The following is a 13,548-nucleotide window of genomic DNA, read 5'->3' as shown; positions in this document are numbered from 1 at the left end:
AAAGAGGGTATACCGCGCGAAGTAAAAACCTAAGAGAGAGAATAAATCCGCGGAAAAGACGGAAAGTGGCGTCGTTAGGGCGCCGCCATAACGCGTCGGAAATACGAGGCTGTTTTGGCGAATCGGCGGATTTATCGCGTGGCTCACAACGATTTTTCAGACCGTCGTGCCGCACGCGCGCACGACTGCAATTCCCTCGATATTTTCAGAACCGCGCCGAGCGACCTCGTCTTCGACCGTCTGCGAACCCTTCTGATTTTTCCACGCCTGGGTCGTCTTCACTGGGAGCTCGCGACATGAAACGTCGCGTTTTCAGACGATCGACGCGACGAATCACGTTCCAAACGATTTCTCCCGTCCGTTTGGAGGCGATTTGGACAACGAACGAGTTAAAGAGAGAATTCTGAACCTGGGGAAATTCTTCCTGTCGCCTCCTTGGTGTTGTCCGATCTCCTTTGTGATGGCTTAATCATGTTCAATGGTTCTTTATCCATCAACCTGGTTTCTTTGTCAAAGTTCGTGAATAGTCGTATAGGCACAGAGTTCGGTAATTGTATGCATCTAGTAGGAAATGTATGTCATTATTAAGGATTTTGGAGAAAGTAATGTCTACAGAAACGTGTTCAGATATAGTGGCAAGAGTGTCTATCTAGTGAAAGTGTACTGATTAATATAAACTTGTAAATTGTGTAATTAACTGGACGTAATTAACTCAAAATAGCCTGTATTTCCTGGGTGTCTTGTAACTGGTAGCATGAACGCGAAGTTATGTGATTTTATATGCAAAGCAATTTGAAAATATAAGTAGATACAATATTTTGATGGGATACTTCGTTTTCTGGTTACATTGATGTTGAACATTAATCGCGTACACAGGGTACATACAGAGTGTCTCAGGTCAGGTAGTACTACTGGGTAGAAAGATATTCTACATGCAAAAGCAAATCGAAAATATGGAATAAAATTTGTTTCTATGATGCTTTGTTTCTACGAAAATTGAATTTGAAAATCTGCTGGATACGCGTGCAATTGAATAGGACTTACCACGTCTGTTCTTCACATTCCGTTTCTACTTATCGTCACCACGAATGCATTATGTATACCCTCGATGAAATTTCCATGTTGCTTTTCACGCAAACGAAGCCTCGTGTGAAAAAAATTTATTCTTCTTCTTCGACTTATTTTTTCTTATAGAATCACCCCTTGCCCTACTCTGTATTTTACCACCGTTTAACAAACGTGTCTGTCTATTACTGACTATTTCTACTTATCATTAAAATGATATGTATTTGTTCTGTATATCAATATGAAAGAAAGTAATGAGATCGAAGACATGTACCACGATGAGTGTTTATTACGAGTAAAAATAGTAAACAACAGTGAAACAAAGTTTCATGACTGTTCACTGAATTTTGAAATTTGTTCATTTCTCCAACAAAGCCTCACTTTAAGAAGTTCATTCTACAATATATTTTCAGTTTATTTTTAATATCAAACCACTATCGTATAAACAATACTGTTATACTATTAATTTACAAGACACCGTATATATTTGCTAGTACATTTCTATATAGTAGCCGGACATCATCAGTCATATTAAAATATAAAATATTATTTAACCCATCAATGACGGCCTCTTCACGTCGTATTTGTTTTTGGATTCGTTTTTATCGATGGCGTTGGCCTTCATATGTCGTATAGACTTCTATTTCTTCATGCATCGCTGGCCTCTATAATACCTGATATAGGTTGCCAAGAGCTACAAATTTCTTTTACTTCTTTCAAGCTTATATTACAGTTTTGTATACACAAGTGGCCAGTCGGTTCAAATTATACTATACTAAATTGCAAAAAATATGTATGCACTTCTCTTATCGTGTGAGGAGTCAATTGATTTTGCCTGATACACTTAGATTTTGGTTTAACAGCTGCCAACTGCATTTTTTTGAATGTCATTCATTGGACATTTTTATCCACATGCTTTGTGCTCTTTTTATACTCTCCTGCTTTGTTTCGCCGCACTAAGTCTGTATTAACCCATTAGAACCCAACATTACGTTAACCAACATTTCACAGGCAATTTTTTTTCTTCTCGGAATATACATTATTGTAATTTATAATTATGAAAGCAGATTTGAAAGATTCGTGTAATTATTTTTTTCGTCGTTATTTCTTCTTCCACTTAGATCCTACGATGTTTTGAAATTTGAAGAAATTGGAGTATTTATAGCACTGTGATAAACCAATTTTCTTCTAAATCTTTCTTATGTAGTGAGCTTCTATGATATTACTTTATTTACGTTGTTCAATAAAAATTGCTCGAACTTGCATAAACGCAACATTTTTGTGTACAAAAAGTACCGATCCACAAATGTTTTTGATAGCATTTATATACTTTCTTCTATACTTTTGTAAGTAGTGAATAATTATATTTGAAATAAATCCCCTCATTTCACTGCTTGGGACTTAATGGATTAACTGCTGAAATCTCATCATTACGGTTAGTAGTTCATATTACTGAAACATTTAGAACCCAGCTGTACACACACGTTCGTGAAACTTTCCTTGCCAAGAAACATCTGAAACAAGTCATCCAAAACCATATCTCAGCGTTGTTTATTTGCTCGTGATCATAAATCAGCCGTGCCTCGCGAACAATGCAGACTCCTCCGGTCAATTAATAAAAGTAACCAGACTTTTTCCGGAACCAGTTCTGAAAACGCTAAATCAACTCTCGACGTAAGGGAAGTTGCGCGCGCCTCGCGATGCTAGGATACACTCCGTGGATGGATGAAAAAGAAAAAGAAGAAGGGAAAAAAGAAGGGAAAAATCGAATGGAGCCTCCTTGCTCGTTTTTCTTGTCCCTCCGTTCTGCGTCGTCTACGAATCTCCGGTGGATCGGGCTCTCTCGCTTCCTCGCGCCAAAGTCGTTCTTTCTCGATTCCGCGGCGTATCTTAATGCACGGTACGTGTGCAATATGGCAGCCCCGCGGCCCGTATATATCGAGGGTTCATCGTAGGGGCCCATAGGGGTCACGACCCAATCGCCAGAAATTCCTTTATCTTCATTCCTGCGTTTTTATTACACCCTCGCCGCCTTCTCCACTACGTCGCCCGTTCGATGAACCTTAATTGCGAGCCGCGTGTGAGTCTTTGTTGCGTCGGGCATCGCTTTCGAGGCGATCAGAAACAGCCTCCACGGGCGTATATGTACGATCTTGCTGCAATGTGCATCTTGGTGAAGTTGATTATTTTTTTTTTTTTCAAAAAGAAGAGAACGATCTAAAAATACCGTTTTTTTCGATGGAGTTAAAAATTCTCGTGTATAATTATTGTTACTGGTTGAGGTATCAGATTCCAGGTAGAGAACCTTGCGCTTTTATATTGGCGTTAAGTGTAAGGAGTGGTCATTCGTTGCACTGGGGTGTGTTCGTGTCAGTTGTTGTGTTGCAGTCGCTTTTGGCGTGTCAGTTTCGTTAAAAGAATGTTGTGATATTCATTTTGCGGAGATTATAGTAGTATTCGTTTTATAAGGAATTGTGTATTCTGTGGAGTTTGGCGTTGACAGTTTTTATAGTAACACTGGGACTACCAGAGGTGAATGTATGCTAAAGTAAATTGTATAATGTATTGATATATGTAATATATAATATAGTATAATGTAAAATGTATAGTAAATTAAAAGTCAACATAAATTCTGAAGAAAGCATCTTTATGGATTCCTTTGACGGATTTTATTGTTGCCCTGTGATAAAGATAATAATCTTGCAGGGGTGAATGGAACATGTTACGAAAATACTATTACAAAAATATTTACCATTTTTGTATCATTTAATCACCTATAATAATGTTTATTGTGTATCCTGTACTTAAAACTAAATTGCAATTGTTTTATTTTACAGGTGAGTAACCAACTGGTATCCGCACAACCAGAGTTTGACCCTCTTTTCAAGACAATCCTGATTCTGAGTGAGTGGAAGAAATTATTCTACATATCACATAATCCCTATATAGTCATGTACCTACATATATTATTTTACATAATCACGGTTACAGTTGGAATTACATTTACAGTTACCTTCACATATAGTTTAATTCAATAAGAACGATACCAAACGGTATCCGCAGCGAATGAATATCGTTGAAATTATTTGCTTTCATCAAACATTTCCAAACATTGAGCAAGTAAACATATACAACAGAAAATAAAACTACTCCAAAATACACTACATCAATTAATTTCTAAACCGAATTAATTATTATTTTACTATTACGTTAAGAAACACATCACAACAGTTCTTTTGATATCTGTTCGGGCTATCTTCTATTTCTCGTGAGCTGAAAAAGATTTTAGAAAATGACGAAACATTGAAGGTAGAATTGCTACTGTACTCTCTTCGGAAGTACTTTAAATAATTTTCTTCAACGATCAAAGCTAAAAAGATTTTTCAAAATATTGTACAGATACAAAGTTACTTCAAAGTGATTATAGAATTGAAAATATTTCTTATCAATTCCCTTCAATCTTTCAAGAAAAAAGCATCGCTCGCATTTACCGTGTCTCGCAACGTGACACGCTTCAGTTGTGGTTCAAATTGCAGTTCTGCCTACTTCTATTCTTTTCTTCTTATTATATATTATCTCCCGCGCCGGAAGTTTCCCCCTCATGTCAATTTCCTGCTGTAGAAACGGCTGTAATGTTTCAATCCGGTCCGATTGAATTCCGCGAACGCGAAAGAGATTTTCGAACCACATTTATAATCGCTTATCGGGACCGTTTGATCTGTCGACAGGGTTGGGGGGGGGGGATGATGATGAATTCATAATGTAAAAAGGTTCCCACAGGAATTAAATGGATAGCCAGCCACAGTATCGAGATTCTTGCGATTAGGAACGCGGAACGATACCGAAGCCCGAGATTGAAAGACGGCGGAACGATAACTCGACTACCGTTAAAACAACGAGCGAGTTACGTTACTTCGCCGTACGCGCGGGATACTGTTACTTTAGCGCAATTTCACGAATTAAAAAGTAGTTAGGACTGACTGTATCATGGAACGTAAGTGGTCAGTGGAGAATATTGCATCGAACGTTGGTGCTATTGTTTTCTATTTCATTCGAGAATCCAACATCTCTTTCTTTCGATTATGGAAAGTGTTTTAAAATTTGTAGTGTAGCAAAGCTGTAAACTAAACAAGTTCGAATAAACGTTTTAAATTCAAAACTTTTTTTTTTCAAATCTGTACAGGATATTTAGTACTCACGTAGTACTCACGGTGAGCAGTAAAAAATGTCTAGTGAACATATAGGTCCTAAAATCAATTCTTTCTTCATCAATATTGTGAGCTTTTTGGCAACGTGTTGAATGTAAAAATCGAATAGTAAACTGTTCATTTCATTCTTCTAAGGAAAATTACAATTTTAACGTTGGTTCGTAGAATGAAACTTCTGCTTTCGTAAAAACATGACGATGATAGAATATTCATAATCACGAGTAACGTTACTGGGCGCACAAAAAATCGTAGAATTATCCGCCGTTGCGATTCGACACGTAACGTCTTTCCCTTCGTTTCTATGTTTCTTTCATGTATCGCGTTCAATGACTGCGGCTCGACACGCATGCTTCGTTATTTCACCAGAAATAATAACTTCGTTATTTACTCATTAACAAGCGTGTAATGTTTCCCGTGAGCTAACAGTTAGAAATTTAATTGCGTTAATTGCTCCAGAAGATGTTTTCCAGATTGTTAAGGAACATAGGAGATTCCTTTTATCGAGAGTGGCATCTCAAATAAATTAACACATCTCAGAGTTAACGCATATTCCATTCAAATACGTTCAGAAAGTTGATTCACAAAAATATGTATTCATTCAATGATACATGAAACGATTTGGAATATTGAACTATGTAGTTAGAATCGATCGATTCATAAAAATTTTTTTAAAGGGAATGTACGAATTTTAAATTCCCAAAAATATCGAACTAGTTAGCAGCAATCGATTGATTTATTGTTTTTTAAAAGTAAAACGTACGTAATATATAATTCTCAGAAATACATTGTACTGATAACTAGATTGCGAATATTAAAATTAGAATCAAATCTTTACTACATCCTCAATTAAATTTTCTTTACAATGTTTTGCATACTTGCATATTCTACAGATACATAATAAAATCCACAGTCGACTAGGTACAGATTTTTCAATTTGTTGCAATTACGTAAACTTCATTACTTAATATTTCGATGAAAAATACTTACATTTCACATGGAACGTTGAAGAAACTTGCCTCCCAGCGGTCTCCCCGTAAACTCGTTCGATTTCAAAAAGACCATCTTGATCCCCGACCAGCTCGTTAGATCTGAAAAAAAAGCCACCACGACCCCGATATCCAGAGAAACCTTATTCGCATATTAATAACAACCGCGTACTACGTGGAATTCGAACGACTAACCTGATTACCCTCCATCGTTCAGCATTACCTTTCGTGTCCATTAACCAATATCATCTATGCATGAATGGTTTGTCGAAATCGGCGCAGCCGCCCGATTTCGTTTCGTTCCGCGTGGAAACGCAATCAAACGGGAACACACACCAGGGGCGAAAACTGGCGATCCAAGCCTCATAAAATAAAATCGTCCAAATAGTCATCGGGATTCCTCAAAGATAGCTCCTCTTTCCTTCATCACTATACTGCGGATATTTACGCAAAGTGAAATTTTCTAAAGTAATCTCTAAAGCCAGGAGTAAATGTAAGAATTTAGTTTTCCTCTCGAGTGTCTTATTAGGTTGAAAATAAAGTAAAAAACTCATTGAATCCAATGAATGTTTTTCATAAAATCTGCAGTCTACTCATCACTGAAAGCAAACAGATTCGATATCACGATCGAGATCGTCGGGGATCACGGAAAAATTTGGAGAATTAAGGGGCTACTACAGGCTGTACACACAATTTTCAACGGATTCGTTGGAGATCCCGAGCGACGTGTTAAATGCCGTTCCCCAGCAACCCTCTGCGCGCCGCTAAGGAGATTACGTAGATTTGCGTTAACGTCTCGAAATTAATGGCGGCGCGCGATCGCCGCGGGCTAGCAGGCGCCGGGGTGTTAAGATGATAAAATGGGGGAGGGGTCAGAAATCTTAACTCACGCCTAAACATGAAAGCTACCACGTCGACTTAGCCGCGAGTTATACCGACCCCCGAGTGTATACCAAGGCATAGCATCGCGCGACGCTTTAAATTACGGTTCAATGCACGCGATCCTGCTATCTGCTCTGGGACGCGATTGCGAGAAAAGCGCATGGAGCCTTGTAAACGATGCATTCTGACTTGGACGTGAAATTTTACCGTGTTGACTTTGGAAATGTGTTCGGTTAGCAGCTATAAATTCGCGACCTTCGCATTTCGTCCAAACGGATATTCTATTAAAATTCAAGGATAGTTGTAGGATAAACATGGAACGTTATTCGTCTTAGCTTGAATTCAGGGAAAATTAAGAAAAATTCGTTATAGCCAGTTCAGATGATACGGTTTCTTGACCGATTCGATAATTTTGTCGAATCGATGATAATACAGGGTTAATACGATTCCGTATCTTTGTTGAGAATCGCGTGTATGCTTACTTCCTTTGTTTTCACGTGTGAATGCTGCTTTCAGCTATATTATGGATTCGGCAAAATTATCGAATCGGTCAAAGAAAACGTATTGTCTGAACTGACTGTTACGTCAGCTCCTACCGCAAGGGATTATCTTGCAACAGGGCAATGCTTATTTACACATTTCGTACAGAACACTGAGAAAAATTGAAGAGTTGTGCTGGGAATGCTTAATTCCACCACTTGTTCCAATCGCTACAACATTTGGAAAACCCTCGTCTAGAGTGAAGGATGTCACACGCAGCTTTTCACGTATTTTGCTTTAAAGTCATCTAAATTCTACCGTAGAGATTTGGAAAAATTACCACAAATATGGCAAAAAATTATCGATTCGAATGGTGCTTACTTTGGTTGAAAATATATTTTATTTATCTACACCGCGTACAAAATGATTTATCCGATGATATTCATCTTCATGATTTTGTTCACATTTTAAAAATTCACTAAATGCTCACATGCTTTTAAACGAACGCACATGTCTTTTGTTTGATACGCTCCAAATGTAAATATGGGTCGAAAGTGAGCCAATATCAGCTGGACAAGGTCTAAAGAAAATGCTGAAAATATTAGAGGAAAGTTGCTGAACCTGAAACATCGCTTAGGTTGAACCCCTACTGTAACTTGTCATGTGTAATCAAATTGAACTCTATGATACTGGTGATTGTATTAACAAACTTAGTGTAACACCTATTGTCTACCATACGGCGCAAACTGTTACACATGACAAATTGCAGTAGCGGTCTAACTTCGGCCACCTTTTCCTACAACATAAAAGTTACAAAAAACAACAAAACTTTTCGATAGATTCAGTGTAATGTTTATTTACTGAAATTGCTTAATGTCTCGGTAGCAGTCGTCGCCAAGCATTTAATTGAACGTGAAACAACGAAGTGGCAATCTGACGTCACTTTTATAGGCCCCTAGATAGATATACAGTTGCTGTGACCCGATCCCCGGGTCCGATCAGTCGGCGGGTATACACGCGAAAATGTTGCAAGAACGGCGACAGTTAGACGAGCGCGCTTTTCTGTGACTCGTTTACGAGCACGCTGGTACCTGACATTCCCGGCTCGAACGCTCGCGGAAGAAACGTGTTCCCGGTGCAAGAGAGTAGTCACCCCTCAGGAATCCTCTTCGTGGCAAGTAAAACCAGCCTCGGACCTCCTTGTGGCCTCTTGTGTCAATATGCTGAGCCTGCATGGCCTTACCCTCTTTGACATGCAAATCAGTACTGCCAGAAGAAACAAACGTGCCTGGCTTTCACGAACCCGGGAACTCGCCGATCACGATGCGTGCCGTTCGTATCGATGCCCGCCGAATCGGAATTCCGTCCTTCGATCGATTCTGCGAAAATTATGCAACGTTCGCTCGTCTAGCTTCTTTCGATTGATTTCGCGTGGCTGGATCAGCGAAATGTATTGGGAAAGTCGGTGCAGGCGTGGCTTAAATTTTGGGCCTCTGGTGGTAAGATGGAAAGCTACTAACAATGGGTCCTTCAAATTTATAGTTGTTTATAGTTCAACTGTCGCAAATACGCAGCAGCTTTTAACAGCTTTAAAATTGTTCGAATCAGATATCTGTGACATGAATTGAAAGAACCATGCGAATTTACATAAACGAAATTTGTTAGTTCGCGTGTGCAACACCCGAAAGTAAAAATTTTATTGGCGGTGAAAATATGATTCATCGTGGCTACCTTTTAAATTGTGGCACAGTAAATGAAGATGAGAATGATGTTATTGAAATCATTGCGTTTTGTGTTCAAACATCATATTTACAAGATGACTCACATGAAATTAGTGGTGAAATCTTAAAATATGGACGAATTATTGGTATGACTTATAATTTAGGCAAATTAGCGACACGAAGTCGACTTCCTAGAAATCTTCAATTTTATGTCCAAGTCTATTTATGATTACAATGATGCTTACTCGTTGGTGGACGGTTTCAGGATTTAAATGACTTAACAAAGACTCTCAAAAATTATTTTCAGCTGGCTTAAAAAAACTAGTTTCGCGCTGGGACAATGCATACAGTTAATCGGAAGTTGTATTCAAAAATTACAATGTAATACAGACGAATATTAATAAAATAGAAAATTTATAACATAATTTCCAGAACCTTGGAAACACCCCTCGTACATTATACGGGCTGTCCTATTATTAATTCTCAGCAGAGCATCAAAAAAAGTAACGTAAGTTTCATTACGAAAATCACATGTCAAAAAACCATTGAGCACTTACTTTCCGAACGATATTTCATGGAACGTGCTCAGAACACTTTTCAGGCCTCCTTTCACACGTCGAGGGTTTCAATCGTCGACGATCCAGCGTTAAACGATCACAGTCGGATTAAGTAGTAGAAAGTCCAACGAATGATCGAAGGAAATCGAAGCAACCGTGCAACAGGAAATATAAATTTCGGGATGCTACCATGCGAAAAATTGACCGGAGCCAATTAACACCATGGAACGAGCGTGGACGCGAGATAAAGCTTGCCGATTAGACGGGGACGAGCAGGGGAGGATACTTGGGATCGATAAAATCTCTGAATGGGGTACAGATTTACGACGATATCGGCGGTCGCACATGAACGCACGATCGGTATCGATTGTTGCGTGCCCGTATCGATATCCTGATTTCCGCCGACATTCTTGCAGGCCAGTTCGATCGTTCTCTTCGAAATCCAATACCATCAGACGAGGGATACAGAGCGTGTCGGCATCATGGTTAGAGCCGTCGTCGATCCCTCGGCTTCCATTGCCTGCTCCTTTAAATGTTGTTAGTGCTGCGAACCGAGTTTCTCCTTCATTCATCTTGAGAAAATCTCTCTTGACGTCATGGAAAATAACCCATTAGCTTCATTCTTTTTTTATGTGATCATTTCGATCCTTGGTAAATGGACCCCAATCGCTTTTTAATCCACGTGGAACCCTCGTTCCACTTCGTTAATCCCCGCACACTCGTGATAGGTCTGTTTTGACCCACGTTTTCGAGGGTTTTGCTCGGACACTTCAGCTTACGACGACTGTCTTAGGTCGACGATTACGGACGTATCTTGTCTTATGGAAAGTCTACAGAATACCTTTCCGTAATGAACATATAATCCTCACGTCACTTCACATAATTAACTGTTAATATCATTCGAGTTACCTTTCGCAGTTTCTTACTTGTCGAACAGTATTAACATAATGTGACCATTAATGTCGTCCAATATATATGTAGAATTTGATTTCTAATAATCTCATTTATTTATTGGTTTTTGCCTGTTCTAGAAGTTTTTACATTATGGTTTTCAAATTTGCACACCATCATATAAGGTATACAAATAAATTTTAGCTGTATAAATGCTCATGAACGAGATTAATCGACTTTCGAGATGTAGTTTCCTTATACAGTTTTTCCATGCAGTTAAATTACCAAAAACGATCGTACGCACGGTCATTGTCATCGTTTACAGCCGCCTTGTTTTCGTCGTTGCGCACAAAGGGATTTATTTTATGTTATGTTTAACATTGAGTTTTATGGTACGGTAGTCATGCGATACCGGGGAAATTTTTACGGGCGGCGGAACCATCGATGCATTCAACGAATTGGATGCATTGAATCGTGAAGAACAAATCGTCCGACGATGGACTTGCACGTTCGTTCGTGTAATGCAGTCGTAAATCTCGGGTGGAGGGGATGTAAACTCTTTGGAATCGAACAAATAGAGGAAACGTAATCGCAAATTAGTTTGTGAATAGAGGCGGTAATATTTTCTACGAACGCTCGCCGTTTATTCACGGATCCCCTCGATCCTTTAGACTTTACAATTGTTCAGAATATTCCTTTGATTGGGCGCCTAAACTGAACAAAATCGTGAGGCATACATACATAAAAAAAATCGAAGGAATAATTTACTGAATTTTTCTCATGTATTTTAAGAAAATTATCTGCCTTCTTTTATGTTTAAAATATTTAACTTGTTGTGCATTTATTATTTTGTTTCACTTTAATTTCAATTACAATTTTTCCTACTGAATTGATGACTTATTTCTTAATATAAATATCCAAATATGTATTTCATTTTTGTACAAACAAAGTTGCTTTTCACATTGAAAACACGAATCTACAGGTCCCAATTTAACATCCTAGATACAATTTTGTAGTTTATTTCATAGTGAAAGATAACTTCTATTCAAATTATCTATCATTCATGTTCTCTTTATTCTACCTATCTAACTCAAATTAATTATGAGTATTAATTTTATTTAAAAAAATCCTTGGATCATCGTTTACTAACTTGTAAAGAAAGAATTTAATCAATGAAGATTAAAATGAATACCTCAGAAGCGAGTAAAATCGCGATTCTACAAAAAAAAGTCGAAGATTTACTGTGGAAACTTCGATACGATTCTTGAAGAAATGAAACAATTAAGGGTGTGGTAAGATTTTTTTGTTCCCACGACATACGCCCCTCGTATTGACCACTCCTTTACGTGAATAAATAAGTTTGCAAACGGTTACACATGATTTTGCATATTCTCGTTCTCAACGATTAGCAAGACACAGGTTGGCGGCCATTATCCATTATCCATGCTATCCTTCGTAGGTTTCCTTAATTTCCCGACTACCATACGTTGATCAATCATTTTTGCAATTTTCCTGCAGGCATACCTTGTCGTATCTAAAGTCTAGAGAACACCTTTCCCTAGTCAGCATATAATCTTTTCATCACTTCACGTAATTACCAGTTAATATCACTCAAGTTACCGTTCTCAGTTTCTTACTTGTCAGACATGATTAACAAAGTATGTTCATTCATTTCATCTAGAATATTGAATTTTCTTTTTTATAATCTCATTTATTCATAGGCTTACCTCTTCTGTAAATTTCTACGGTATAGTTTTATAAGTATTAACTCCATCATGTAAAATTAAATTTTAATGTATTAAATACTAAAAATCTAACAAAAATATTCATGAATTTGTTTTACAGTCTAACCACTTTTCGTTGCAAAGAATATTGTTGTACAGAATCTGAAATTGCTGTAAAGTATACGTCTTGGTTGGTGCAGTGTTCGTCATATGAGAGTTTATACTACCACAAGATTTGTAAAATTATATAATGAACACAATTCTACAAACTAATTTTATACTATACATACAATTTTACTTACAAGTATAGTATTATTTTACACAATATTATAAACGTTATAAAACTGAGTAACTAGAATTCTTTTCTTCTAAACAGAGGATTTTTTATTTGTTTTCGCAGTACAAATTTGCGTTTACAAACGGAACCTATCTTTTTCTATTATTTTTAAGCTTGCACGGGCTGGAGAAATCACAGTTCAATTTTTCTGCCGACGATCCAAGATCAACAGCCTTGAAAAGCTTTCAGCTGATCGCGAAAACCGCGCTCCTTGAAATAGAACTTTCGCAACGGATGCGTTGTGCAAACACAACTTCCCTGCAATAATATTTGCTCATCGAACGATACGGGTGGGTCTAGAAACGGGGACCGGAAGAAATATAGTCTGCATATGAAAATTTTTGGATACGCTAAAATTTACTTTTTTGTTTTTTTACTGTAGTATATTACACATATGGAATTATACGATATTTTGGTCACAAAGTGATCACATCAGTACTGAACACACGTTTTAACAACACAAAATTCAGGATGACGCTATCACTTTATTGATCTCCGATCAGAATACGTACACGCCCGTCTATAAATTACCAGACACTTGATTGTTTTAAGAAAAATGAAAATTGAAACAAAAATACATGCTCTTCAAACAATTTCACTGATTCATCCTATTTTTCAGTAAGACTGTGATTTTGAACATACCCCAAACATTTTTCAGAATTACTTGACAAGAATTACAAAATAATGGTCAGTTGCA

General features: G+C 37.6%; 1 protein-coding gene across 4 annotated transcripts in view; it reads left to right on the top strand.

Annotated features, from left to right (window-relative positions):
• Window positions 1-13,548, top strand: part of LOC107186701 (calponin homology domain-containing protein DDB_G0272472) — a 202,379-nt gene that overhangs the window by 156,491 nt on the left and 32,340 nt on the right. The window contains exon 1 of one of the 4 annotated variants that reach the window (XM_015574633.1): window positions 3,932-3,969. The exons of the other annotated variants lie outside the window; for them this stretch is intronic. The gene's annotated coding sequence lies outside the window, so the exon portion shown is untranslated. Of the gene's footprint in view, window positions 1-3,931; window positions 3,970-13,548 lie in introns of those variants that run through there. 4 annotated transcript variants of the gene reach the window in all.

This window comes from Dufourea novaeangliae, unplaced genomic scaffold, assembly GCF_001272555.1.
Source record: "Dufourea novaeangliae isolate 0120121106 unplaced genomic scaffold, ASM127255v1 scaffold84, whole genome shotgun sequence".
Classification (NCBI taxonomy): Eukaryota; Metazoa; Arthropoda; class Insecta; order Hymenoptera; family Halictidae; genus Dufourea; species Dufourea novaeangliae.
Note: the sequence above shows the minus strand (reverse complement) of the source record. Positions and strands in the feature narration are given on the sequence as shown.